Source organism: Etheostoma spectabile, chromosome 11 (assembly GCF_008692095.1).
Source record: "Etheostoma spectabile isolate EspeVRDwgs_2016 chromosome 11, UIUC_Espe_1.0, whole genome shotgun sequence".
Classification (NCBI taxonomy): Eukaryota; Metazoa; Chordata; class Actinopteri; order Perciformes; family Percidae; genus Etheostoma; species Etheostoma spectabile.
The window spans coordinates 14,191,515-14,218,248 of NC_045743.1; the positions used below are offsets into that span (position 1 = coordinate 14,191,515).

The window sequence follows — 26,734 nt, forward strand, 5'->3', positions numbered from 1 at the left end:
AAAACAATACACAAGTGTGTGTTTTTTTTTTTTTTACGGTTTACAATATCTGAACCATTTTTTAACACTCTGAACTGCTCACGTAAACCTTGGGCAGTTACCTACACTTTCAACATGTTTGCTTTGCAACAAAATCCACTTTATGCCCAAAATGATTGAAAACAAAAAGCACTCGTTCGTAGCCTTGCAATTCTCCTTTCTTTACATAAAAGCTGGAGTAAAAGAACAGAGGTATAACACATAAATCCCTCGGCATAGCATTAGCACACAAAATACATCTAATAAAAAGCTGACCTTCATGTCATGTTTTTGAGGGAACCTGCAGTTTTAACGTCAAAGTCTTTATGCCAGATAAGCAGTAGTGCATTTTAATCCTCTCTCTGCTGAGTGGGGCATCTGGTTAAATAACTGCCTTTTCACCTCCTCCCTTTGTATTGGGGATTTCTGTTATGGCTGTGCTTCCTTCCGCAGATCCCCAAGACCTCAGATCCACCCATTGTATAGGCACATTGTGTCAAGCTTAAGCTCCCGCTCCAAATAGCCTTCACAGGCTAGGGAAGCATATTCCTGTCCATGGCATAAACCAATCTTTATTTCCGGTGAGTTTGAATTATACATTTGTTCAATATTTCTGTTCCCGCTCTGTGTTTACAAAAGCTGCTGTTGGTCAGTTATGGTTGAATCTCAAAAACCAATTAACTTTTTTTTTTTTTTTTCCTCCTCACTGAGCTGATGCTCCTTCCAACATTATCTTTTCCGCTGCTTGGCCCTTCCAATCCAATGTTTCCAAGGCAACAAGGCATCAAGCAAGATGCTGCGGGGGTTAGGCATTCCAGGCCATTTCAACTCTAGCATTTCAGGTTAATGACTTATTAAAGATTTAAAAAGTGCATGCTGACATGGTCGAGACATGTAGTGAGAAGTGGGTGGATTCCTGAAATGAACCCTGCTGTTCTGACCTTGCACTCCACACAGAGATACATAGCGAGTGAGTGTGCACCAGAGGTGGAAAAGGTACTAAAATATTGTACTCAAGTAAAAGTACCAATACTTGATCATGAAAACGTACTTATCTGAAAAATTACTCAAGAATAAGAAATATGTAGTTCACTTAAAATGTACTTTAAGTAGAAGTTACTTAGTTACATTAAAAAATGAAAAAAACATTTGAAAATCCTTTTTCTTTTAATTAAAATCTATGTAAAAGGTATAAACATCTTTACAAATGTATACACATGTAACAACATAACACATGTCACACATGCCATTTAAGACCCTTAGAAAGGAATAATGTGCAATTTTAGTTCAGACCATCCCATTACACGTTTTCAAACAACCAATTGAAAGTGAAAGTACCATACATTGCTAGTTCGGAGGGCCATCCTTCTTTTCTTCACAAACATAAACAACAGTTATGATGCAAATTAAGGCCAAATCATGTGTTTTGACCTAATGTTCACAGCCCAGACTAGCAGCTAGCTTCTCCACACCTACGTAGCCTGTATCAGCTAATTAGATGCATTTGAATTAATTTATACAGTCTCCTACATACGTTGACCAAGGATGGGGTGGGCAATCAATTTTCCCAAGGGGCCACATGAGAAACAGGGACTGTTGTGAAGGGCCAGACCAATTCAAACTTAATTCAGCTCAATATTAATTTTATGTCAGGCAGCACGTTCTTTATTCTCTGGGCATATTTATGCAGCAGAGTCCACCAGACACTCTTTAATAAACTCCCCTTCAGAAAATGGCCTACTGTTTTTGGCCATTTTATGGGATATCACAAAGCTCGTTGTGACGCTTAGTAAAAAAAAGTCTTTATTTAATTTACCAAAGTCTCACTTCTTTAGATTTCTCCAAATTAAACACTTTGTCCAGAAAAGCATAACCTCCTTTCCAAATTTGCCAGTAACCGTGGTTGACCAGATCCTTTCGTTATCCCCTTCACGTAAAGGTGTAATCTCAATTCTTTACAACACCATATGCAATATCTCCCAGCACTCTTTGCAGGATGTCAGGAGACTTTGGGAGGAAGATCTTGGTGAGGAATGTACAGATGATCAATGGAAAGCGGTGCTTGACTTAGTACATACAGTACATCTTCTCCTTGTGTCAGACACATCGTGATACAACTCAAAAGAGTTTTAAGAGTACACTTGACCAAGACAGGGCTGGTGAAAATCTTCCCTAATATGGACCCCTCATGCCCTCGCTGTAAAGGTCAACCAGTGGACTATATACATATGTTCTGGTCTTGCCCCAAACTTAACGCTTTCTGGGCCAACATTGTTGGCGCCTACACTAAGATGCTTAAAAGAAACATCAACCCTAACCCTGTAAGTGTCCTATTTGAATTAGCCCTTGAAAATCGCCCCCCCATTCACTACCCTGATTGCCAGAGGTCTCATCCTGCTCTGGTGGAAGGAACATGCTCCCCCCAGCTTCACAAGGTGGATTAGAGATGTTATGTATTTCCTAAAGCTCAACAATCAGATCCTTAAAGGCTGCCTGCAAACATTCAGGAAGGTCTGGGCCCCTTTTTAGAGTACTATGACAGCTTGCAAACACAATGGATGACTAAGGTGTTATTATGAGACTGAAGCAGCAGCCCCCCCTTTTTATTATTATTTATTTTTTCCTTTTATTTTTAATTTTTTCTTCTTTACGTATTTCATTTCAGTTGACTTATTTACTGAGGTATCTCACTTTTACTATTATTGTCACTTTGTTCCCTTTTTATTGTGCTCTACCCATTCTTTTCTGTACTGGTATCCACATATTTGGAAACTTAGTGCTAAATTGTATATGCTCCTTCTCCAATCCCTCGTTGGACAACTACTTCAATAGACAATTATTTTTGTGAAGATCTGGACTCAAAGGGACAAACTGGGATGGATGGGGGGGGTTGAGGTGTGAGGTACCTTTCATGTTGGTTAATTTCTGCATAACACAGCCATATATTGTTTGTACATATTTGGTCCATTATGTGCTGTAGAAAATGCTACGTTGTTTATGAAAAATCAATAAAAATTGTTAAAAAAAAGTCTTGTTGCGAGCTTCAGATGTCCGTGCCAGCTTTGTTTCAGTCAAGTTGTATTTCTCTGCGTGGTGTTTAGTTTTGTAGTGGCAATTCAAATTATAATCCTTTAACACATCTTTAACTTGATCTGTTTGCCGCAAAGTAGGCACACAGCTTTACCTTTGACTTCAGTGAATAAATACTTAGATGTCCGTGTTTGGTTAAATCTCGACACTTGTTACCAACCTCTCATTCACGTCTCCTGTTCAGTTCGCGGTTTCCTCTTCCTGTTTCCTTACATTTTAAAATACCAATGTTGAAAACTACTTGAAAAATACAAAGTGCACAACAAAACTACTCAATACAGTAACGATGAGTAAATGTATTTTGTTACTTTCCACCTCTGCTGTGCAGTGCACCCTATAAATATGCATGCGCTGAACAGTTGACTGTACTACCTGGTAGGCAGTATGTCCAATCAAAGCTCTCCGTGCCATATCTGAAAGATCACAGGGTTTCAGTGTATGACAGTTTCTGTGCTACTGACTTTAGTGATGCTGTGGTGATCTGCCTTAGGCAAGGGATCTTCATTCACAGCTGATACTGTACATGATGCAAACTGGTCTAACTAAGCAGCAGACAGCCCCTATGAAGCATCAGACCCTGCTGAAATTCCTCCTCTACTCCAATAATTCAATAACTTTAACTTTCTTTTGAATGTCCTAGTCAAAAGTGAATTTGCAGGAACTTGATTCACAATGTGCTACGCTGTCGGTACCCGATTACGTAAAACAGAGAGAGAAAGCCAAAACAGCATGAACAGCATCTTAAATTGAAGATCAGGTGGGGATGACCTTTCTGCCAGTTGGTGTTACGGTGCATGGAGTTCCAGTCATGTTGGATGACGAGAGTGCACGGCTTCAGTCCCTGGTGACTGGCACACTACTCTTCCTCTCTGCGAAAACTTTGACACGTGGCACGTGTGCACAGATATTTTTCTAGGTCTAATTAAAAAATGTATATAATACGTATTTATGAAGTAATTATTGGTAGACACTATTACATGCTTATACTTGCACACAGTTTCATTGGTCAGGAGAAATACAATACAAACCAAGTCATGGCTGCATCCTCATTGTATAATCCGTTGCCCTACAATAGTAAATAGACAATTGCAATTAAACTGCAATCTAAAAAAATATCATGTCACAGTCCATACATGAACAACATATAAATAAGTGATTCAGTTTTATCTTATGTTCCATTATGCATAATTTATGTAAATCCAGCTTAGTATTCGTCCCATGTTTAGACATAATGCATAACACAGCAGTTTTGGTAGCGATGTACGGTATTTTATTTATATTTATTATTTTTTGATGTTGTAAATAGTGTATTTTTGTTGTATCAAATGTTCAAGTACCTAAAACAGGAGACGGAGTAAATGATAAAATGGGCAGTATCCTTAGATCATAGATCATACCACATTCAGATTCATGCATGTGGTTATTTTTCACTCTATTCTCTATAGACTGAGTGGAATAAAGACGTGGCTGTTTTTTTCCACCAAAAAATCCAATATCTACCATCGGCATTGCATACAAAATGTTAAAGGGACTTTTTTTTACTTCTTTGTACATATGTGAATGCAATATAATGTGTGTGGATCTTAAAAACCATTTTGAGAATAAACGGTAACACTTTCAGTTGAGCCCACAACACATCATTAAGAATGAGTGTAATGAGAAAGTGTGAGGAACGGCAATTGACATTTAAAAGCGGAGCCTCCCTCATTGGTAATGGCCACGGTGCCGTGGCTCTGTATGACTTGGCACAGGGCAAACATTTAACAAGGTCCTCACTGAAATGGATGAATGTAAAGGTGCTAGAATTTATAAAATGTCTGAGAGAGGAAATACTGTCCCTGCATTTTACTTGATGTTTATATCCCAAATGCAAGAAGCAAAAAGAACGTTTGAGCCTTATGTTTAGAGAGATGCTAAACTGTTGATACAGATACATGTTACAGCAAGGTAGATATTAAATTTGTTCTGGGAACATATAGAAAAGTAACAAGATCATAAATGTTAGAGTAGTCTTAAAGAAATAATGCAAAAATTGGCCGCTCCAATCCAGTAATGCATTACTGTTAAGACACATAGGCTGCGTTTGATAAAAGCCCTGAGATGTAATGTGCCAGTAAAATGAAACAAGACAAAGAACTAAAAAAATTACAAAATAAATAAATAAGACCTATCCAAAAAAAATAATAATTTCATTAAAAAATAATGATCAGTCAGTGTAAAGACTAAAAACATACAATTATTTTTGAGAGCTGGTGTGGGAAGTTGCTGAGTTCAGGTTAGCAATATTAGAAAGAATGTTGAATGTATCACTCATAACGGCAGCAACAGGGATGTTGTGTGCACAATGTCTTCTTTTTGTCACAAAAACTGAGGACAATATTATAATATACAAAGCAATGCATTTTGCTACATCAGGGGATGATAAATTAGAAAGTGGATAAGATATGTGAGCTGAAATAATCATGCTGATCCACCCCACGGGGAAATGCGCATCCAAAATTTGCTCTGCAGCATGATGCTAAGGCCTTGCATTTTGACAGTTTCGGATGAAAAAAAGTGCCGTCAAAGCAGGAGGCAGTTCTTTATGAATCTGGACCATTTGCATCCATCTCGTTTGACAGAAGCATTTCCAGTAGAGCTCATACCCACGTCAGCTGCAGCTCTTTGATGTCAGCAGTGAGGATTAGTTTAGCAAACGTAAAGATCTTGGTGGGGAGTGAGAGCATTGCAGGCCGGCTGTCCTTCCCTGCCCATTGTGAAGGACATTTCCCTCTTCTTGACTGCCTAATCAATCAGCCTCCTGCAGGGAGAGGGAGCTTCCTTGTGCCTGTCACAACAAGTGATTGCCTTGGCTGCAGTAACAGCAGAACGTCAAGCTCTTAGCAGCTCATAATTGTCCTTACCTGACAAAGACTGTCTCAGTAGATGCACATATGGAGTTGAATATAAAATGTATCACAATTTTCACCACATTGTATGAATTAATTTGTTAAAAGACTTACATCTCCTAAAACTGGGAAAACACATTACTAACTGCCTTAACTGTTAAGTCGGTGAACATGTTCTACCTGTTAGTGAGTGTGTGATTTGCCTTGAAAGCTGTCAGTCAGCAGCTATACTTGTGATTGGACAAGAGTTATAGGGATGGGGCGTTCCGTGCCAGTGTTAGCGGCAGGAAGAGAGAGCGGAGCTCGTCCTCTTAATACATCCAAGACGGAGCTAATGAGAGACACAAGCGAGTCAAGCCTTGTGCACCAGCAATAACACTGGCCTTAGGAGTGCTAAAGGACAGGAATGACTGTGATTATAAATACTAGATTATATTATACAAGATAGACTGACATCCCCGGCGGGAGACTGTTAGCTGATGTGTGCCAACCATGGATGTATTAAGAGAACAGTGCTAACCTCTGCCAAAACAGCACAGCTTAGGCCTACATTAAAAGTTAACACTAAACCAGCCCGCTTCTATGTGAAAATAATGGATAAACAGACTTAGCTGATATTTGGAGATTCCAGGTGAACTGGAGAAAGACATTGCAGATATGCTGTTTTAACACATCAGTGAGGCTTCCTGTGGAGGTGCGGTCTCTCGCCAGTAGCCTATGTAAATTACCCATAAACAACGCCCTCTTTGTCCCTCCCCTCAGGGCCCTCCTCCCTACGTCAACAGAGACAGAAAGTTGAAACTGAAAACCAGTGTTATTGTAAAATTCTTGACAGTGTGAAAAAATGTGGATTGACATTGAAAATGCAAAAAAATGTCAAAGTTAATATTATAATATAATAGGAGTGTGAGATTATTACTTTTTGAGGTTTGTGTTTTATATACAGTATCAGTACATTTTTCAGTGACAATATTTGTTATTTCAATGCCAAATTTTATCTTCAATACCACAGGTTACTGTCACTGTTCTAGCTCCATACAGTTGCCTCTTGGGCAGCTCTGCACAATTTATGCTGAATTGTCTATTTTACAATTATTAGTTGTGCTTTATGTGCTTTGACGTTGAACGGTGATGGCATGTGGCCATAAGTCCCTTTTCAGGATAGGAAAAATCAACTCACCAGTCTCCTGCTGACTCTGCTAGCCTGGCCAGTCAGAGTTTCAAATGTAAACAGAGTAACACAGAGAAAAAGGTTAAGGTGGCTGTCAGCTACGATCTATGGCTATGATCCCGACTATTTGGACAAACAAGAACATCTCTGTGTCCATCTCCATCCCTACATCATAGGGGCACCAAGGCAAGCATGGAAAAATTGAACATCAACTGAGACTTCTCAGGTGGGCATCCTGCTAGCCAGCATGCAGATGTTGGACCAGTTTCCAGAGGAATGTTGGGAGCTGTGTTGTCCTTTCACTGAGACTTGGCTGGATCCAGAGGCCTGTACTACAAAGCCAGTTTGGCATTTAATGAAGTAACTTTAGGTTCAACTCAGAGTTTTGTGTATCACGACAATGGTTCACTTATTGCCATGTTAAAATTGCCGTGGTAATTTATGCTAAACATCTAACCTGGTCGGGAGCAGGTTATGTTGGAGATTAGAGATCAACTGGTGTAAAAGTACCGTCTACTGACCAATCAATACTCGATTGATGACAGCGTCACCGTTCTTAGAAGATCCGGAGGAGCTTGGTGCGCAGAGAGAGAGAGGTGCGCTAATGAAAGTTCAAACATCTTGATTCATAGGTACAGGCCTCTGAAGAGCTGATGCCATTCAAAAAAAATGATTTATTTATTGATTAACCTTGCACGCAGTTTTGCAACTTCCATAATCTTCAGCCTGCATTCAACCCTGTCTTGGATTCTTTACCTACAGACGCTATATTTCTCTCTCAAATGGCAGTGAGTTCTACCAATTTTAAAGTCAGTTTGAAAGCTTGAAGGTCTGGAAAGGATGCAAAATACAGACCTTAACTGACGATTGTGTGAAAATCCTTTTCACAGTCCATCTTGCTGATGTCAGATTTGATGGTATGTTATGAGATTTATAAAGAAGTAGGTGCTGACGTATTCAAAGAAAATGTACTGTGTATTTCATTATAGAAATAAATAGCAAAGCCCCACTAGCTAGCAACAGAAAAAAGTGTGGTTTTAGTGGTGTAACTTAGAAAGGAATATAATTCTGGATTGGGAACCGGAGGGTCGCTGATCCAGTCCACATACGGACCAAAAGCATGGTGGTGGACTGGTAGCTGGAGAGGTGCCAGTTTACCCCTGGACACTGCCAAGGTGCTCTTGAGCAAAGCACCAAACCCCCAACTGCTCCTGAGCATGTGTGTGTAATTCCGGCCTGTGTGTAATGTGTGTAATAACATCAGAGTGTAGATTGCAATTTCCCCTTGTGGGACTAATGAAGGATACATTAAATTAAATTAAATCAATTAATTAATGCCCAACATAAAACAATTGGTTATTTTACATTATGCTACTATGTAAGGTCAGTGGATGGATAGAATATATTTAAAATGGTGTTGGCTTGGCACAAGAGGCTGCGTTGTGGGAATTGCCTTGTTCGACAGCGCATACAAACAGGAAATTAAGCAGTTCAGCAAATTGTATTAAACTGTGTGGGATATGTGAAATAGAGCCTTATACAAAATTGTAAAACTGTAAGTTTCTAGTTTTGCATTTGTCCAATGTAGCTGTCCCACCACTTTCCCCCCGCCGTGCAGAGGCTAAATACTAAAGTTGCTATAGGCTACAGTAGTTTAGGGGTTGGAAAATAGTTGTGCTAATTACTGTATATTGTCAGAATACACACATTTCAGTACTGTGCCTTCTGCACCCCATGCAGCACATGGTTTTTATTACCTACCTTTCATTTGCATAGTTTTGAATGAGATGTCTTTTATCTGAAGGTGCTGACTTTGACTGTAGCCTATCTTAATGGAAAATGTCATGAATTTCCATTCATGTCAGTCAGAACTTTAAGTCTATAATATTGCGTTTTTTTAAACCCATTTGATTCAAAAAATATGAAATATAAATATGAATACCTATTCACAAATCTGAAGCGTTAAAGACATCCAGCCAGCACCTCCACCGTGTAAAACTGTGTTGGCTGACAAACCTGCTGCATGTCATAGATCCTTTAGACATGTGGGTGAAACTTGGCTCACAAGCTGCATATCGTCTAATCCACCCTTTGTTTTGTACACTGTAACAATGTGTTACATTGTTAGGAAGTGGAGAAGTCAAGTGCATGCAGCCCAAAGCCACACATTTGCTCAGAGGGCTTTTTCCTAACTAAACTAAATGTAATATTGTAAGATAGCCTTTTGTAAGTGAAATATGTATTGATAATGTAGATTTATTGAACTGTGAACTTGCAAGAGGGGACTTTAATTTTTTTTTATTTTGTCTGTGCACCTCACGGTTAAAATGACCTCTAGCTGTAATGTGACGGTGAATAGCCCTTTGGGATGTGAGACACAGGGTGTACGGGCTGCTAGGAAGGTAGCCTAATGCCAGAGATAGGCAAACAAAGGAACATTTACAAAGTGAGAGTGGGAGCTTTTAGTGCTATTTCTGTCCTTTTTGAATCCAGGTGAGTGATGTGAAGCTGTTGCTTGTCTACTCTACTCAGCCTCAGGCACCTTTTTCTCTTCTTCTTTTTTTTTACACTGAATTGTCAAATGAGGCCTACTGTCAGAAGCAAAAGCTTTTGGGTGAGAAATGGCTTCAAATATTTTTTTCTAAAATAATTGCTTAAGTGCAAAAGTACACTGATGTCTTGCATAGTATAAGACTAGATTATAGGGAAACACATTATCCTATTAAATGTTTTTAAAAATCCTATTCCACTCTCACCCTGGGAAGTATTCTGTTGTGAGAAGGCAATAATCTGAAGGTTTGTGCAGGTTTCCAATTATAAGCATTTCTCTTCCAGCTTATGTTCCTCTATACAGTACTTGCTACATGGGGGGGGGGGGGGAGCTAAAAGAGAACCCTAAAGGTTTCTTGGAATCACCAAGAGATTTTGTTTTCATCTGTTGTGTTGCGCTTACTGAAAAGAGAATTATGGTCACATAAGTGCAGTATGTTCGCAGTGGTAATAATGAAAAGCAAAGCTGAAATGAGTTTTGTGGGAGAAAATGTTTTCCTGTTTTTGCTTGGCAGTGCATGTTATACAGAAACATAACTGCGAACCAGATAACCTTTACTGCATAGCAGACGGGAAATCCTCTTTCATCAGGGGAGAGGCAATGGAAAGCGCATGTCCCTACAGATGCCTTCATATCCCTTTGATGATGGGTGGACAGAAAGATCGGGGATAAAACAAGCCAGCCAGAGAAGTAATATTTCCTCCGAGGCTGTAATATAATGGCTTGGATCTTAGCTGTGATAGATTTTGCTTTGACACTGTGTAAAGAAAATTTCCACACTATCCAGTTTCCATCTGTAAGCGCAAACAATGCCGAGATGGGTCGACGGCTAGTTTATTTGTTTCACGTTTTTTTCTCCGCTCCCTGTGGGTAATAGTTTGCACAGAAGTGTCATTGAATAAAACAGACAAACATTTAAGCTGAGTGCTGCCTTGACTGTAAAACAGTTTCTGAAACCAGCTGTATGATTTCTTGTCCTGGGCACACAAACACAGTAGCAGGGTAGAGTTTCATCTTTATCTTGACTTCCCATCGCTACTGTGACTGATAGGTGAGGCCCTTTGCTAACAGGTCTATCCTCTACATACATGGACAGTTCAGACCAGCTATACATAGTCCTCTGCACACACCCTGCCAGCCCCCTGAACCAACAGTTACAGTATTTGACAAATGGACTGATGCTATCTCGCTCAACAATACACTGACTTCAACAAAAAGCAATTCACGGGGACATTTCGGTATTTATAAATGTCAACTTAAGTAAAAGCTAAGGTCTCCCGCTGCAAAGGTTTTGTAATTAAAGGTCAGCATTTGTGATAAAGCTGTTGTTTTTTTCCAACTATTCCATGTTTCCATTTTCCTTTTTTAACACTGAGGGAAAGGACTAAAAACAATCTAATATTAGAGGTAAAGGTCTGCATTCCAGCGAGACACAAAAAAGTATAAGTGGGGGTGGAACCGATGCTAATTTTAAGATTAGTTGTATATTCTGGAGGTTTCATACATAGCACAGTCCACAGAGCAGAGGAAATGAATGCTAATGGAAGATGTAGCTAAGAATAAAAATGCACCAACCTAACGCCACATTTCAAACCAAAGTCTCAAGCCACACACATAAGGTCATTATTTCTCCACAGTTTTCCAACTTACATGTCAACAATAAAAACCTGCATGTAAACTACTTGATCAATTTAGGATAGTGACCATCTAAATAGTGTGTCCACCCCACTTTAAGCTTTCCCCTGACATTCCAGGAGCTGTCAGCCACTCAGCAGAGAGCACCAGTGGGAACAACAATTGAGTTGTTCAATTTGAAGCAATAAATAAATGTGAAAAAAGCCTGGAGAACATCAAATGAGACACCTGTTTTTACTCTAGTAACATGGTGACAGATAAAGAGGGAGCTGGCCTCCCTCTGCAGAGCAGGACCTTTTCAACTAGCCACACCATGGCAGACAAGGCAGAACTAATTCACACTTATAATTAGCCCTTAACAGTTGCAACTACCATGTAGATGTACAGGAAGTAAAACAAATCAATTCTGAATTACAGCAATCTTCGTCTCATATCTTCCTCTTTCACAGCTCTAATTACGCTTAATGGTGTTTTTTGCCTCCAATGTCACTTTCCAGGCAGCTAACCCCAACCTTAACCTTAAACATCACCATTACCACACTGCCTGGGAGGAGATGTTAGAGGCAAAAAACACCAAACATCTCTAATGACCCATTAGATAGAGGGACAAGGTTCAGTCTGAGGACATGTGACAGAGGAAACTGCATGAGACGATCAGCATTTCCGGAGCTAATTGACATTTCCCCCTATGATGTTATGTTATTGTTAAGTCCTCTTCTTAATGTTTACCAAATTAACTGTCAGGCGAGAGGCAACGCTGTCGGTTGCTACACTGACTGACGAAATAAGAGATACAGGCCGGCCTGCGCCTAAACTGAGGACGCCGCACTGGAGAACGCCAAGCTAAGGTAGGCCCTTCTTAAAGCTTCAGTAGGTAACTTTTGTAAAAATGTATTTTTTACATATTTGTTAAAACTGTCAATATGTCCTGACAGTAGAATATGAGACAGAGAATCTGTGAAAAAAATCGAGCTTCTGTGGCTCCTCCCTGTGCTCCTACTGCCACTTGCAGAAATACACTGCTCCCGGTCAGAAACAGCCAATCAGAGCCAGGAGGACTGTCTTAGCAGTGTCAATCACTCTCGTGTACACGCTGTTCATACCCCTCCCCCGCACATGGTGAAACTACTTTAATTGTGCGCTGTCCCTGTCAACGTTTGGCAAGGCGGAATTCTATTTTTGAATATTTTTAAACATACACGTTTTCTTCCCCCTCAGGATGTAATTTGTAAATCAAATGTCTGACACAAATTCGTTATGCTCCTTCAACAGGTCAGACATGGCCCAGACACAGAGGCACGTGAAGGTATCGTCTTTGAGTCCAAATCAAAATTTTCAGTATTTCCTTGTGCAGGAGTAGGCTAAAAAAAGCTGATTTATTTTACCCACATGAAAAATAAAACCTAAGACATATTTCTAAGATGTTGTTATTCCTTGGCTTAGTGAGCTTCCTCCCTGATTCATCATTCCTACTGAAAGTTTAGTGTTTTAAATTGATCCAAAAGGTAATGCATTAATGTACTGTGTAACGTGCTACTTTTGTTCTCACAAATGAGCGATTACATATAAAATAATTTTAAACCCTTTTATTGAAAAGTATTTACAAAACTTTTAATAGAAATATTTTAAATAAGCAATTTTTTTTACATAAATTATTCAAAGTTTTAAAAGCACAGCACACAAGAGCTATACCCTCCTCAGAATAAATTCCCTGTATTGTCCATGAGGATGTGGAAAGCATCGGTGGCCCTGCTTACTAGCCTGCGCGTTCACGGCAGGCCCCGCTGTGGGGGAGGAGCTGTGGGGGGGGGGGGGGGGGCTGTAGCGCAGCAGAGAGCAAGGGGGAGGGACCTGTAAGGTGTGCTTGTTCAAATTTTTAGGCTAAGTCCACGTTTTCTCAGGACTCCCTACTGCAGCCTTAACTTCTTAGCCGGTCGGCTAATCATTCAGTCCCTAGTATTCATATGTGCGATCTATTGTAAAAACTAAGGATAGAAAGATTATCGGCATGTTTTTTGGCAGTTTGCAGATTATCTGTATCTGTATCTGCGTTTTATCTGCCTGATAACTATTAAAGTTTATAAAAAGGTGCGCTCCGTTGGCTCCGCTGCAGCGCTGTGTCTGTCCCTCTGCTTCGCTTTCACTCACCACTGAGTCCGACATAATCCCGCCCACAACACTGACTATCTTTTACTGTGTTATGTTGGAAAGCTTCTAATTTATTAAATAAGTGCTTAAAGCATCTAAACAAAGTTTTGTTATGGATTTTGTTACATTCCAAAATCTTAATTTTGACTTAAAGATTTTAATTTTCACTGTAAATCCATCGGTTTCAAATATCGGTTATCGGTTTTATTAACTACTAATAATCGGTATCGGCCTTAAAAAAACAAGTATCGTCAATCCCTAGTAAAAACCTAGACAAAACGAGGGTGAGCGGTCCCTAGGTTGGTTATGCCGTGTCAAACTCCATGAGGCATTTACATAAAAGTAATCTTACCTTAAACTTCTAGGGTCTAAGCTATTCTTTTTTTTTTTTACAATCTTTGTGTCACCTGATTTTACTACGTAATAATGCTTGTACTGTATAACCTTAACCTTGTAATGCACAATCAAGTTATAGACGTCATTTTTTAGGACAACCTGGGCTATCGGGATATGTGTGATGCAGGGACGTCACATGAATGTATAAATTGTGAAATGGCTACTAATACAAAAGGCAAAACTTAACGGAAGTTAAGTGTCACAAAATGTATAAAAGACTCACACAGAACAATAAACACTTCTTTTGGCTTTTGAAAAATTTTCTCCAAGTCTTGGCAATCAGGGGAAACAAAAAAATACACTGTAACACAAATACAAAACTAGATATTATTTTTCAGAATAGTCCATATGCATATAAGTCAATTTTGCCATCTCTAAAGCATTTCCTGTCTGAAATGAAATCACACTCATTTGAACCTGCAGATCTGCCTACTTAAAATGGATTTAGGGCTCTGCGGGGGATCTACGCACAGTTTACGGCGTATTCTATGCAAGTGGCCTGAGGTTTACACCTGTGCGTTGGTGTCTGCGTCGTTCTCTTTAACCCTTGTGTTGTCTTCCCGTCGACCATGATCTTGTTGTCCATCCAGGTCAAAAGTGAATTTAAATCTTTGATGCATTTTCCAGCGTGTCTGGCTCTTTTTCATATGTTTTTGACACTTTTTTTTTTTTTTTTCACTCATGGTCAATACACCTAATTTATAGTCACAATACTGTTTTAAAACCATTTATGAAATTCAATAAAACACCAAAAATTCAATAAAAGTAATTATTAGTTTTGCGTGCAAAGATCGCTATATGGGTTCCGTAATACATACAACCATGCATCCAAGTTATTTTTGGGTATTTTGGTTCAAAGAAACCCATCTGATAGAAACATTCTGAAAACGGGTCAAATTTGACCCGAGGACAACACAAGGGTTAAGAATATAACAGAGCCAGCATGTGTGGTATGCATGGGCAGTGTTTGGTAGAGCGAGTGAGAGTGAAAACTCTGCCACGTTTAGCTTAGCTCAGCACCACTGAAGCCATAGACAACACTGACTTGGCCACGTCAAAAAATATGAAGTGCAACCGGATTATAAAACTGAGAACATTATAAGTGCCAGAGCACCGTTCCGGTGGGCTCTGGCAGCAGTACACCACTGACTATTTTTTACAGTCTCTGGCTTCAAGGCAAAAAAAAGAAAGTTAGACGCTACCACGAAGCGATGCAGAGACAAACTGATTCGCATAATCTGATAAAGGATTATATCATTGTGGATTTATTGTAGAAAAAATCTCCAAAAAGACACCGCAGGTCCGGTTGGATTACGAAGCTTCTGGAAGCCGAGAGAACTTGTTGAAATTGCTCAGGTTTTAGCTTCTGGATGCAAAAACAAAGTCTCTACATTGTATTGATCTAGAGATATTTTTATGACATAAAAGGTATACGACATCGTCAACTCCACTTGGTTAAGTGCACTAATTATGATGATAACTGATCCCAGATTGATCGGTGCGTTTACTGAATACTTCATTCATGTCATGTTTGAAAAACATATTTTCAAAACATGGACCACAGTAGCTCAGTCCGTAGGGAGTTGGGTCAGGAACCGATGAGTTGCCGGTTCAAGTTCCCATACGGACCAAAGTACAAAGTGTGGATTGGTAGCTGGAGAGAAGCCACTTCACCTCCTGGCCACTGCTCTTGAGCAAGGCACCGTAACCCCCCGACCACTCAGAGGGCGCTGGTCCAGCACTGGCTCACTCTGACATCTCTCCATTAGTGCATGAATAGGTCCTGAGTGTGTGTGTGTGTGTGTGTGTGTGTGTGTGTGTGTGGTGTGTGTGTGTGTGTGTGTGTGGTGTGTGTGTATATTTCAGGCCTGGGCGCAGTGATTACTAACAAAACAGAGTGTAAGTTGTAAATTCCCCACTGGGGATCAATGATCAGTATTAATTAATTAACATGAATATACAAATCAATACAGCTATTATAGCAAACACCACTGTTTACAAATGTCAGTAAAATAAGAAGACACTAACTTGTTCTTTGTTCCATTCAGTTACAACCAACAAAAACTGCAGACCCTTTTCTGGAATAAGTCTGATTGTTTATGTGTCACATTTGAAATCTGAGACGCTGCTGAATTTACAAAACTTAAAAAAACACTGCTCTGTGTCTCGGCATTTTGAAAAGTATGCTGATTTGAATATTAAAATGAGAGAGGAGGTGAGGGTTTGTTTGTTTCATGTTAACTGTGTTTTAGACACTATTCACTTTAAGCTTAAGGAACGAATGCATCTCACCAACTTTGTCACATCTAACATTATTCATAGACAAAGGGCAATGCTACAGTTATTTTTGTGTTTTTTGTTTTGAGTGAGAAGCATCGTCAGGGAAAGTTGGGTTGGCGTGTGGGTACAAAGGGATGGGGGTGGGTTGGAGAAGGCAACACAAACCGTTCCTCAAAAGCTAGCCTTGAATTTATGGGCCGTGCACAACAATGCTGGGTTTGTTATAAATTCAAGCCGAAACACTGATTAATCATAATATTCATGAGGCTCCAGCGACACAGTGGGAGTGACCTTGACTTCTCCCTCAATGTGTTTATGCGCGCCCCGAAGTCAAGGAATATCAAAGGGGACACGGTCCTGGAGATCTGGGGCAGAGACATCAGCCACATCCGTCACACACCTCTTGGCTAAACCAACTCTTGGAGAGGCTGAACCACACTCTGGGTAAAATATCTTTTAGTAGGCTTTCTCACTTAAGATATTAGCCAAACCTTGGGAGGCTGGAGCAGTGCGTGCGTGCATGTGTGTGTGTGTGTGTGTGTGTGTGTGTGTGTGTGTGTGTGTGTGTGTGTGTGTGTGTGTGTGTGTATGTGTGTGATGGATACGAATACAAGAGACCAATAAAATAAAATAACTTGAAAACTACATCACCACAATTCCTTGATTAATGAGCTCTAATTCATCAAACGTTTCTAATTAATGTGGTTCTTGATGTGTAGTTTTTGTAGCCAATCAGGATTTGTTCAGTGCAGAGAATAAGATTATCAAGTTGTATATAAAAATGAAATAGCCATCGACTAGTATGGGAAAGTGGCAGAGAGAAAAAAAAAACTATATGAGAACAGTATAGAACACAAGAGCACAGCAAACTTGTAAATATGAGTTACTTACATGTAATGTGGATATACTTTGGTTGCTATAGCAAAAGCTCAGACAAATACATTTGTGCCACAAGCCCAGTCCAAACCAAAGCAAGAAAGATGATCTACCTGTATATGTGGGCACCATACCAGTACTGGACCAGATTTACCTTTGTGCTGTGCTCTTTCATTGAACTGATCCCTGTCTGCATGAAATTAGCCCTTGATTAAGCAGGTAATTATATAATCAGTGACTAGGTATGTCTACTTTGCGCATTCTGTATATAAGAGGCCACTCAAAAGATGCTTTTCAGTAGTTAAAGAAACGCAAGTCAACTAGTCAGTTCAGTGGACACACAATTTTCATTTATTTGTAAAAATTGCTAAGAGGATCCAAAGCCATGTAATTGTAAATGTTCAAACACATACAGAAAAAATTGTTTATTTTTCTAAATGAACAACAATCAATGATTATTTTGGATGGTTTAGACCACAGCAAACGGGGGAACGTAACAAACTACAAATACTTAGTTACTGTACTTAAGTGCATTTTTCATGTATCTGTTCTTTACTTAAGTAGAATCAATAGTGCATACTTTTAACTTTTACTTTGTTACATTTTGCAGCACTGATCTATACTTTCTACTTTCTACGTTTCATTTTCTGATCAGTTTTTCCCCTGCCAAAACGGCTTCCTGACCGTCACACGTTTGTCTCACCAATGAAGTTTGGTTGAAATATACATACAGTTCAAGGTTCAAGGTAACTTTATTAGCCCCAAGGGGCAATTTGAATTACAGCCAGCAGTAACAATATCTTATCAAACCACAACAATAAACACAACCACAGTACAGCATAATTTAAATTGAATTTACAGAGTATTATTAACAATGGTAATAACCGCCGGGATGAAGTTGTGTTCAGAATAATAGCAGCGTGTTTAAAAAAGTGAATATTCAGTAAATGTCTTTTTTTTTCCAGCAATGGGACTTTGCATGGGCTTCTAGCTGATAGCTTTGCTTTAAATAGCCTTCTTCTGATCCTAATCCTAAGTCTTTTTTGATTTTCCTGGAGCTGATCATTGGTTGAGCCTTTGCCATTTTGGCTATTCTTCCATTCATTCGAATGGTAGTGGACCGTTTTTTCCCACGTTGTTCAGGCTTTGGATGCCATTTCACGGCATTTCGGCTGTCAATTTGACATTTTGGCTGAGCAGCCTATAATGTTCTGCACTTCTTTACATGTTTTCCCTTCTCCAATCAACTTTTTAGTCAAAGTCCGCTGTTCGTCAGAGCAATGTCTGGAATGACCCGTTTTGTGTATTTCAGTGGGAAATGCACTAGAACCAGCACAGGCAACATTTGCTTCCTTCCTTAAATATGGGCCATAATTGACACCTAATTAATAATCACAGAATCCATCACCTCATTAAATGGACACAACATTGCTATTGCTTTGAACATGCCCCTTTTAATTACAGATTCAATTACACAGAATGAGCAGAATGCATGTCCTGACTGTTGGTTCTGTTGGTTTTCTATGACTCTACAACACTTACTAGTAAATTATTTGACGTGTAGAAATATCACCTCTACGAAAAAATATAATTTATGATGTTAGGGATGTTGGACTGCTATTATTTTGAACACAACTGTATATGGGTTGCTACCAAAGATTCTAGAACACTAATTGTTGAGCCAATCAGAGCCCTATAAGGCTCTGGACCCAATCAGATATGATCCTTCTAACCAAAGATTCTAGAGCCCGGCCCCTTTTCCACTGGCCGCATTCACTTCAAGAGCCAGCGAGCCTTCAGCCAGCGGTGTCGCCCATCGCCACTAGCCAGGGAAGGGGACACCGAACAAAGGCAGAAGTTCCAGCTAGGTGGAAAGCTAATGCTAGACGGCCACCTGTCCGATCCATCCTGCTCGCAAGTGTCTGATCATTAAACAACAAACTGGACTACATTCACTTTTAACAAAAGTCCCAACACAAGTTTAGAGACTGCTGGGTTTTTGGTCTTGTGGAAACATGGAAGAACAACAGTTTACCGGAGTCCGCTATCTAGCTACCAGGCCTGCTAGCTTTTTGAGCAGATGCTGCTCTGGTGGGTAAGACTAGTGGCGGTGGGCTGTTTTAACACGGACACAGACTAGGGCAGAAATGGGGTTTGTGACTGCTGAATGCCAATCATTCTACATTCCACGCAAATTCACGGCTGTGTTTATACTTTGTATTTACATCACTCCAAGCGCTAATACTACCATTGCGTTAGCTGAACTTTACTAAGCCTATAATGTGTGTGCACTAAGATGTAGCCTGTTTGTCGTTTTTATATAATGTCATTTTTATATATTTTAAACATGACTTGAGCCACGGTGAAACGTTTCGTGTATATGGTTGAAATGACAATAATAAACACTAGAGTTGAGTTTAATGCCTGACTGTCTGTACATGTCAGTAAACAGTAAGCGTGGCTTGGGAGTGGAGTCTTTGAGCAGCGAAACAAGTGCATTCTGTGATTTAGAGTTTCATCCACATAAGCCAAAAACGCATTTTCTGGTTTTTCTCGGCCTAGAAGAAACCAATTTTGAGAAAAAAAAAAGAAATCACTTTTGACCCAATTTAAAGACATCTTTTCAACGGTGAAAACTGTGAAATATCCCTTTAAGCGACTGTAGGAAGGCATTCGGAAATTTCAACAAATGAGCACATCAGTGGCAGGGCAACAAGTGGACGCTGGAAAGCTGTTTAATTTAAAATGTTCAATGTGTTAACCTTTCCTGCTTGCTTCGTTTCCAAAACCAGGGGAAACACGTTACCTCCAGGGCTGATGTTATAAATTAAATAACGTGAACTTGGCTTTCAGTCTGGGGTTTATTTTGGACACCGCACACAGTGCGTACAAAACTTAAACATAATCCACCAACTCTGTTCCGGTCCATCTCCAACACGTTTGCTCCCTCTTTCGCAATCTCTCTTCTGCCCACTTTCTACACACACGCACAGAGCTGTCTTAAAAGGAGCTGCAGCACCATTTTACAACAAATGCCTTATTGCGCTGATGGGTCCAAGACTGACCTGAATCCAACCACAATTTCTAAATATCTGTCCAAATCCGGCCCGTCGGGTACCGTCGAGCTTGGGTCTGGTTCCTATGTAAACTAGGCCTGCCCTGAAAAAATAGGCTGCTGGCCTTCAAGAACTCTCCTCAAAATTTTAAGAAGCATGTTGTGTTAAGCAAACTTGTGGCTATGCTATCTAACATTAACGTTAGCTAGTACTATGATAGTTAATGTTGCTGCTGCTTTTGCATGTTGCTGTACTGCCATTAATTTTGGTAAGTAACGTGGTATTTATGCTGCAATCTTGAGAAATGCATCTTGACACATAGCACTTGTAACAAAAGAACACAGTTATAGCTATTATAAATCCAGCGTAGACCTGGAGGAAAGATAGTAGATTGCTAATACGGAAGGAGGTGGGGGGTGCAGATGTGTGGCTGTGAAAGCATCCATTGAAATAAGAGCCATATAATATATATTTTTTAGTTTTTACTCATGGTTATGGTATTTAGCAGACGCGTTTATCCAAAGCAGCACCATCCAATATAGTCATAGAGGAGCAGTTTCTAAATTAGCCACATTTTCAATATTTGCACTCATCAACAGTTTAGGAATTTCTTTTTACACTGGTTATCTATAAATTACAGGAACACCTGTCATTTTGATCTATAAAAAATTAAATAAATTCTGCTCACTACACTTTCATCATAATGTAATATAATATTTAGTATTCATTATCGAATGCTTCCTTATCATCCTATATTTTAAAGCAGCCCTACATGTTGGCATGTAATTGGGCTATGAGTATTTTTAGAATAGCATGCTTGAACGGGCATCGCACCAGCTGCTATGCAGTAACCTCCATCATTATTGAACATAGGAGTATTAGGTTGAATGAGTTAGAATGAATTGATTAATTAATCAAGAATATATTTTTACTTTTTATTTTCAGAGAAAGCATGAACATCAGCACAACCAATACCTTCAACTGACAGCAACTTGCCTGCTGGTGAGAGTGCGTCAAACAGAAAGCAGCAGAAACTAGAGGACACCAAAGCCTCAGTCATCAACTTTGTTGTTCAGGGTTTGCATCTCTTCAGAGATGTGGAGCATACAGGATTTAGAAATGTAATACAGCATACCATGCCAAACTACACAGTGACATACAAAACAACAGAGCTAAAATTAAAAACAACAGCGGAAATGAAAGCTAGAGTAAGGAAAGTGATGAAGACCATTGAATACATCGCAACTACCACATACTGCTGGGCGGCCTTTCGTCAAAGTTTTATTGGGTCTACAAAAAGACAACAGGGCTTGCTCCACCTCGACTGCAGAAGTGATTGAAAGGAAGTGCAAGATCCAACTTATTCGCCCAAATGACACTAGGTGGAACTCCATTTTTTTTTTAGTGCAATGATTACTAAGAATCATCCAAGACAGTGGAGAAGAAGCCATCACAGTAGTTTGCCTTGCACTTGCAGTCCCCATGTAAGTGTTATGCTGCCAAACACATTGTCATCACATTGTCAGCATCGGTTTGGACCCATGCTTTCCGACCCCAAACTCATTGCTGCTGCAATTTTACTTCCAAAGTTTCGGACATCCTAGATAAGCAATGAGGACTTGCTGAAACTGGGTATGTCATTGGCTCTTTAAATTACAAGATGGAAAGCCTGGCAAAGAGCAGCTCCTAACAGTAGAATCCAAAATGTGTTGTTACAGTTTTATGCGAACGTTTGGGCGCCTCTGATAATTTTCAGGACTTTCGAAGTAGCAGCTTGACATATTTCGCACCTTAAGTAATTGTTGACATTTCAGTTCCAAATTAACATTTATAGAATAAACGTTAACAATATAACGTGTATCACAAAAAGTTACAACAAAAGACAAGTGAAAAAGCTTCCCAACGGAGTAAACACATCAGTATTTAGTGAAGCCCCCTTTTCCTGAAATAACAGCCTGTAGATTTTTCGACTAACCACAGCTACGTCCCTGATGTCTGACTACAAGTATTTAAACCAATTCTTCTTACCAAATATCTCCAGGTCAGTCAGGTTTGATGGCTGACAAATGTGGGTTATCGTGGGAGCCCAAATGCATGAAATTCTGGAACTCACTCCCACCTGACCACCGCAATATCGACTTTCTCCCCCTCTTCAAAACTAGACTCAAAACCCATCTGTTCCAGCTTGCTTATTTGTAAATTCACAGCGTCCCTTTTTTATCTTATTTTATTGTTTTATTATTAATTTAACTGTTTACGCTTTTCTGTTCCCTGTATCTGTCTTTTATTGTCTGTAAAGTGACCTTGAGTGCTTAGAAAGGCGCTGTTAAATAAAATGTATTATTATAATTATTATTATTATTATTATTATTATTAAACTGTGTAGTAAAATACTCAGAAGCAAAATGACTATAGCCTAATCACCCTAATGGTCCTATCGGGTTATGGAGATACATACAGTTGTCTTTTCTTCCTTTCCTTTATTTGGTACAATGGACAGGCATGAACTACATCAAGACTCAGTTGGAGCAGGGTCCAATGCAGTCTAACCAGTCAGAGCAGGAGGAGGAGGACTACTTTAACATCCTTAAAGACCACTAAGCAGCTGGATGTATACGTGGCCACCACAGCTACCACCATGGTCGTTCAGTGCCAGTCGTCAGTCGTGTACAGATTGTCAGGGAAATGTGCCGTTGCTTGCCTCTGCCGCCTGTGAAACCCTCCTCAGCTCAGCAGGGCAGATGTTTACCCCCAAAAGAGGCAGGCTTGGTTCAGAGAACTCTAAAAACCAACTCCTTTCAAAGCTCAACAAAAAATACAGGTGATGTGAAGTTTTTAAAAAAGTGCTCCAAATGTTCACAGGTTGTTTTGTTTTTTGAGACTCGATGTAGACTAGAAACAGGGTTGAAAGTCTGATGATGTACTATAAGCAGATAATACATGTTCTTGTGTTCAATTAAAACTGAATCCAAAACGTTTACAGCCTTAAACATATGGTTATTAATTGTATTGTTAGAATGCTAAAATGGGTAATATACTGCAATTAACATTAAATATCTGTGTTACAGTTAAATCAATCTTTTAAAGACGTATAACCCATCTTCTTTGTTGGTTTTGCCAATGATATTTAACTCTGCAGATCAGCCTGATAGATAAACAGACTTGTACGTTAGAATGTAAACTGGACCACAGATGGTAAGCACAATTACAATAACCTAAGACCAACTTAAAATGCCACAGCCAATACTTTTTATAATTTTTAGAATAAAGACATTAAGAGAATAAATCGTTGTGGAAGTACTTTTACTTTAAATACTTAAAGTACATTTAAAATCAGATACTTACTTCACTTGCTTTTACTTAAGTAGGGTTGTGATTGTGGTACTTCTACTTCTACTAAGGTAAATATGTCTCTGGTTATTTGTACCTACTTATGTACTGAGATTCAGTACTTCCTCCACCACTGGCAGATATCTGTTTTTTAATACACCTGCAATGTAGAAAAGGATTCAAATTGGCTTAGATTTGCTTTAGGCTGTACAATGCAAGTAGTTTTGCTTCAGATGTTATGTGTTGCACTAACTATTTATGTCCCAATTCAGTGTCACGTAAAGAATCTTATTAATAAAGAGTGTTACTCATTTGAGCTATCTCATCTATTCTGCACTGTCTCCCGTTTCTGTCAATTTATAGCACTCCAAGGAAGACACCTGATGACCAGATAGACCAGCTCAGCCATTCTTCAGGTTCACTTCTGCAGAGCCAGCATTGGCTGTCAGGGACATTCAACACAGAATTTGCATTATTTATGAGGCTACCTTTGAAATGCTTTCCTTAATTATGTTCCAAATTTCCATACAGAACGCGTGCAGTCGACTAAAAAACATCCTGAAAACGCATACCTAACACAGCAATCCCAGAAACAGAGCTTGGTGTCTAAAGAAATTGAGTTGTGACACAGTTGCTGATTGATCATGTTTACCTCACCCATCTCGCAACTCACATTATAGATAAACAAGATTTAACCAATTTACAACACTTAAAGCAGTATGGTTTCCTTGGTTACTTTTTTGCCCAATCACAAAGCTCAATGCCTGTCCTCACCCCCCACCACTCGGCCTATAAATGGCAGATTAAGTTAGGGGACTTGGATAGATCCATTCTAAACAGCCTTGGGTCACACTAAAACAAGCAAAATAAGGCAGGAACTAAATTACTTTTGTTTGTGCCTGTGAATGATATCACTCAAAGTCTCTTTCATATAGTGTATCAGGGGGAAACCTAATTGTTTGTGGGAGTACTTAGTGAGACAAATCCCAGTTTATTTTCATATCTTTGACAAAGTATAAACCAACAAAAGTCAACAGTTACATTTTTATCTTCTTTGGAGATTTATAGCTCTCAGTCACAAATCTGCCCCAATAATAAGGCTACGCTTTGAATCCACAGCATTTAAAAACCTGCGATGTGTTACAGACTCTGCCAAAGTATTTCCAAGCATAACACTCCGTGTGAACCTAATGACTCTTTACACCAAGATTTGAATGAAACAAAGATTTCTTGAGTCTCAACAAGAACCCATTTTTAAAAGAACAATAATGTGTTTTGTCTTTGTTTTGTCTGCCAGCCTAGCTATTCAAAGGTGGCAAAGTGAGTTGTACCAGCTGAGGCTGCAGCTTACTATTTACTGGTAAATTATTTCATGTTAACATTTGGCATGTTAACAGGCAACATTTCAGGACAAAAACTACCATTTTCTTTACTGTGGATACCCAATACAGAACCTAGTATTTGGTAAAGCAGATGTTCAAATTGGAATTGAAGAGAACGAGAAATGCATTTTCCCCAGCAATAATATTTGGCTGCATTTTAGGGATGCATGACTAAATAATATATTCTTTCCAAGAAGTAATCAGGTGCTCCTTCAGCATCTGGCGGAATGATGAATTTCCTCATTGGATCCTTCACTGAGCTGTTCATGTATTTAACAAATTACATTCTATTCAGAAACTGATACATTGGGAGGAAGGCATGGCAACATCAGTTATTTGCCTTTGCACTACTTTAGATGCAACCCTGTCAAAAGAAGAAAACAGTTTTGTGTAGACAGTTTGAAATTCATAGGTTAATTCCCATCTTAATGCCCCAACAGTATGTGAAGGTTTTTAAAAATGTATCCTGTCTCCTACAGCTTGTATTGAAAGAGACAGTGACAGAAAGTGATGTGTGCTGACCCTGAAATGTATTCCATCTTCCAATAACGGAAAAATAACTTTAATCCCAATCACATAAAAATAAAAAGGGGGGGCTTTCCACAATCTCACATTGGGCTTAAAAATTCTTACAAAATATCCAATGTCAGGAAGGGTCTAATGAAAGACGTTATTGAGTCGCATTATGGAAACAATAGGATTCTATGTTTTTGGAGCTTCACCCAAAGGGACTACAAGTTAGGGTATCTTGGCATTCATATTTAAGTAGTCTCTTCTGATTGCCCCAACTGTATGCAAATCCCTCTGTTAACCCTTTACACTTAGGGCAAGTAAAAAAAAAAAAAAGTAAATATTAAAGAAGGAAATTTCAGATCTCACCCATGAAATGTTTGAGTGGAGCAAGTCTTATAGATATTGCTGCTATTTGGTACAGGATCTTGAAATGTGCAAACAAGCAATATATGCTATGTATATCCGTGTGCTTGGATTACCTTGAACCATCAATATGTGACATATTGTGTGACAGTAGCAAAGACAAGCGGATAACACCTAAATAGTTGCGTTGATGTTTCCAATATATAAGCATGCTCTTGGCTTTTCCATTAAACCAACTACATTTCTCTTAACGCATCATCGACGGGACTGACTGCAACCCTTTTTCCAAGATGCCTCTGCACGTTTTGCACATATTGACAAATGACAGGATCTTAACAGTGCAACTCAAAAGAGGGTCGGGGGTGGGGGAGACAAGTAAATCCACTACGAGAATATGTGCTGTGATTCTGCTTTGAGGGGCCAGAGCCAGAGATTTAGTGACAAAGTGGCGGAGAAACCTCCAAGAAAATGGACATTGAAAAAAGGGGAGAGAGAGAGAGAGATTTGGGAGATCTAAAATAATAGTGACGTTGTCGCTAGACAGCGCTCATTATTTCTCTATTCAGTGAGCTCAGTGCTGAGGGTACATGGCTGAAAAACAACTTCAGAATACATTTGACAGTGGAGAGTAGATATGAGGCGGTGGAATTTACAGTGCCATACAGTATCAGTGTAATATTCAACTCCTGTCATCACAAATCACAACGTGCTGAGCACTGGATAAATCCTTCAAGTTGTTTGCAGAGAAGAGATATTTTCTGTTTGTTTAAAAGGGAAAGGTAAGAAAGATAAAGGCCATTTGATTTAAAAGCCCAGATCAAATCTTGTGCTACAAACACCAAACCAGAGTATGAGATCAAGTGCTAAATGATTTGTGGCCCATCAGAGCGAAGATGCCGCTCTGTTTGAGTTAGCTATTTGACCTAAGATTTATCCACATTAATCACTGGTGCATTTATGCTACAGAATAGTGGCCAGAAAAACCCTAGCATACAGCATCACATCCTTACTGAAAACAGGTTCTTGTTTTGTTTTGT

The 26,734-nt window shown here is 39.3% G+C and overlaps 1 long non-coding RNA gene across 1 annotated transcript; it reads left to right on the forward strand.

The window, feature by feature from the left end:
• The first annotated feature begins 7,601 nt into the window (after positions 1-7,601).
• On the forward strand, positions 7,602-26,201 carry LOC116698275 (uncharacterized). The gene is made up of 3 exons (XR_004334169.1): positions 7,602-7,763; positions 9,615-9,619; positions 26,183-26,201. It is a non-coding gene; the product is annotated as an uncharacterized LOC116698275 (long non-coding RNA).
• Positions 26,202-26,734: the final 533 nt, after the last annotated feature.